General features: G+C 38.2%; 1 pseudogene; it reads right to left on the reverse strand.

Moving 5' to 3' along the window:
• Positions 1 to 327: 327 nt before the first annotated feature.
• On the reverse strand, positions 328 to 1,127 carry LOC118552283 (GTP-binding nuclear protein Ran pseudogene; annotated as a pseudogene).
• Positions 1,128 to 4,361: the final 3,234 nt, after the last annotated feature.

Genomic DNA, 4,361 nt, shown 5'->3' on the forward strand with positions numbered 1-4,361 from the left:
TGACTTACTTCATTTAGCATAATGTCCTCAAGTTCCATCCACAAATGGCAAGATTTCATTCTTTTTTACAGCTGAATAATACTCCATGATGTATATAGGCCACATTTTCTTTATCCCTTCATCCATCAATAAACACTTAGGTTGTCTCCATGTTTTGGCTATTGTAGACAATGCTTCAAAGCACAGTGGGGGTGCATTCCAACTGCATTCCAAAACAGCTAAATATGCAGGTCCAAAAAAGGAAAGTACTTTTCCAACTGCTACATTCACTCCGAAGCCCATTCATCTCTTTCAGCATCCCAAAGATCAGACACATGTTCTGCTCAGCTATAAAATAAAGTGGCAAACCCATTGCAACACTGACACCACGGGACAGTTTCCTCTAAAACCCAACTTCTGATGCTGGGCTCTAGCTGCACTTTCTCGCAGGTCATCATCCTCATCTGGAAGAGCAGTTGTCTAAGCGACCTCTAGATCCTGCTCATACTCTGTGCTGCCAAAGCTGGGTCCACAACAACCTCCGGTGGGGCAGGAGAAGGCATGGTGACGAACTCCAAGTTAGCATCTCCAATTAGTTTTCTAGCAAGCCACAGGAAGGGCTCTTCAAAGTTGTAGTTACTTTTGGCAGAAATGTCATAGTACTGAAGGTTCTTCTTTCAGTGGAAGACAACAGATTTTGTCTTAATTTTCCTGTCCTTAATGTCCACTTTGTTGCCACACGGCACAGTGGGGTTGTTCTCACATACTTGAGCCAGATCTCTATGCCAGTGATGCACATTCTTGTAAGTAACCCTTGATGGTACATCAAACATTGTAATGGCACACTGGGCCAGGATGTGATAGCCATCTCTCAGCCCACCAAATTTCTCCTGACCAGCCGTTTCCCATACATCGAACTTAATAGGTCCTCTGTTGGTATGGAACACAAGGGGATGGACCTCAAAACCCAAGGTAGCTATGTACTTCTCACGTTCACCAGTCAGATGACATTTCACAAATGTAGCTTTTCCAGTACCACCATTGCTAACCAATACAAGTTTGAACTGGACTTGGGGTTCTCCTTGGGAAGTCACTGTGCTGTTGCTTCCAGAAGTGTCTCTGGCCCATCTGATGGAACAATATTTCATTCTCTTTGATGAAACTGTAAATGGGATTGTTTTCTTAATTTGTCTTTCTGATAGTTCATTATTAGTGGGTAGAAATGCAACAGATTTCTATATATTGGTTTTGTATCCTGCAACTTTACCAAATTCATTTACTAGTTTTCACAGTTTTTGGGTGGAGTCTTTAGGGTTTTCTAAATATAGTATCATGTCATCTGCAAATAGTGACAGTTTTACTTCCTCCTTTCCAGTTGGGATGCCTTTTATTTCTTTTCCTTGCCTAACTGCTCTGGCTAGGACTTCCAATACTATATTAAATGAAAGTGGTAAAATAGGGCATCCTGGTCTTGTTTCTAATCTTCATTGAGTATAATGTTAGCTGTGGGCTTGTTGTATATGGCCTTTATTATGTTAAGGGATATTTCCTCAATACCCACTTTGTTGAGAGTTTTTATCATAAATGGATGTTCATCAAATGCCTTTTCTGCATCTATTGAAATGGTTATATGATTCTTCTTACCTTACCTTCATTTTGTTAATGTTGTGTATCACATTGATTGATTTGTAGATGTTGAACCATTTTTGAATCCCTAGAATATATCCTACTTTATCATGGCATTTGATCCTTTTAAGGTATTGTTGAATTTGGTTTGCTAATATTTTGTTGAGGATTATCTGTATATATGTTCATCAGGGATATCGGCCTACAATTTTCTTCCCTTGTGGTATGTTTGTCTGGTTTTGGTATTAGGATAATGCTGGTCTCATAAAATGAGCTTGGAATTGTTCCTTCCTCTTCTATTTTTTTAAGGAGTTTGAGAAGATTGGTATTAATTTATCTTTGAATGTTTAGTAAAATTCACTAGTAAAGCTGTCTGGTCTTGGACTTTTGTTTGTAGGGAGTTCTTAAATTACTGATTCAATCTCCTTACTATTAATTGACCTGTTCAGATTTTCTGTTTCTTCATGATTCAGACTTGGAAGGTTATGTTTCTAGGAATTTATCCATTTCTTCTAGGTTGTCCAATTTGTTGGCATACAATTTTTCATAATAGTTTCTTATGATCCTTTGTATTTCTGTGGTATGAGTTGTAGCATTTTCTCTTTCATTTCTGATCTTATTTCCTCTCTTTTTCTTGGTGAGTCTAGCAAAAGTTTTGTCCATTTTGTTTATCTTTTCAAAGAACCAGCTCTTAGGTTCATTGACATTTTCTATTATCTTCTTAATCTCTATTTCATTTATTTCTGCTCTGATCTTTATTATTTCCTTCTTTCTACTAACTTTGGGCTTCATTTGTTCTTTAATCTCCAAGAATAGTTATCATATAGGTTATCACATAGAGCTTTCCCCAAACTTATATAACCACAAAGCCCTTTTTGGTATAGAGTCCTTCAGAAGGATAGTACCCCAACAACAGACTTTGTGTGTTCTTTTACCAGTGTTTCTCAGATTTTCATGTACGTATGAATCACCTGGGGATGGTTGGTTGCAGATTCTGATTCATTAGATCTGGGATGGAGGTCTGAGATTCTGCCTTTCTTACAAGCTTCCTAGAGCTGCCAGTGCTACTGGTCCTCAAATACACTTTCTAAGCAAGCTTCTAAGTCAAAATCTTTACTTCCACCAGCGTTTCTCTTCCTACATTTCCTATTTTGGTTAATGGTGTCACTACCTGCACCGTTACTCAACTAGAAACTTGGACATCAAATTCCCTTCCCTTCACACCTCCTTCTAACCCCAGCTCAAATCCAACTTATTGCCAAGTTCTATTTGTCTCTTGAATCTAGTCCACCATCTCCATCTCCATTATCTTTGTTCAGGACTTTAGTATCTTTCCATGGACTATGGGTAGCCTCTTAACACTTCTTCCTGTCTTTGATCTTTTCTGTCCAAACTGTTGCCAGACACAGACTTCACTTTAAAATTGACACTGGTGTCCCACTGCCCACCAAATAAAACCCCAACTGCTCAGCATTGAGACATTCCAGGTCCTGCAAAATCTGATCTCAGGAAATTTTGGAGCTTTACTCCCACTACCAATTCATGACACAACAAGTGCTGTGATCACATTAGGTCGCTCACCCTCCCCAGAACACACCATGCATGTTCCCATCTCTGGACCTTTGTTCAAGCTCTTCACAAGCCAGTATTGTCTTTCTCCTACCTTCTCCACCTAGAGGAATACTCTCATTCTTCCTAGTCTAAATATAATCTCCTTTGCTAAATGTCCCCCAATTATAATTAATTTTTACCTCCTTTACATTCTCAAAGATTTTTTTTAATAATTTTGCTTATAGTTTCTTTAATGTTGCCCTATAACCATTTATACATGTGTTTTTCTGGCTAGCTCCTTAAGGGCAGTGATCATGCATGGCACATAATAGATGTTTATTTATTCCTTTATTCATTTTTTTAAAAATGCCATATATATGTGATAAACGAGTAACTAAGCAAATGAGCATATTTGATGGAAGAGAGTCAAATTGCTATGAATTCTTTTCAAAGTAAGGTTGACTCTTAAATAATGTGGGGGTTAAGGGGTGCCAATACCCTACACAGTCAAAAATCCATGTATAACTTTTGACTCCCCCAAAACTTAACTACAAATAGCATACTGTTGAAGTCTTAACCAATGACATCATCCAACTAACACATGTTTTTTACATTATATGTATTACATGTGGTATTCTTAAAATAAGTTAGAGAAAAGAAAATATTGTTAAGAAAATCATAAGGAAGAGAAAATACATTTACAGTACTGTACTGTATTTATAAAAAAAGAAGAATACACACACAGTTCAAATCCATGTTATCCAAGGGTCACCTATATAGGCAAAAGACCACCTGAATAAAATGCAGATTACTAGAAGAAATCCCGGACCTACTGAACCAGAATTTGGAGGCGACAGGACCATAGTACCTAAATTTTAGCAGGAAATCTAAGTGATATTTATTCAGGCTAACGTGTGAGAACCACTGCCACCTATAATTTAAAAGTAAACCGTTCATTGGTACCAACTTGTGCTCCTAAGGATTTAAAAATATTTGAGATAAAAATTCTCCTGTCACGGTGCCTGGATGGCTCAGTTGGTTGAGCATCAGACTCTTGGTTTCAGCTTGGATCTCAGGATCATGGGATTGAGCCCTGCATGAGGCTCCACGCTCAGCAAGGAGTCTGCTTGAGATTCTCCATCTCCCTCTCCCTCTGCCCCTCCCCCCACCCCCAGTGAAATGAATAAGTCTTAAAAAACAATTCT

The sequence above is a fragment of the Halichoerus grypus genome, chromosome 5 (genome assembly GCF_964656455.1).
Source record: "Halichoerus grypus chromosome 5, mHalGry1.hap1.1, whole genome shotgun sequence".
Taxonomy (NCBI): domain Eukaryota; kingdom Metazoa; phylum Chordata; class Mammalia; order Carnivora; family Phocidae; genus Halichoerus; species Halichoerus grypus.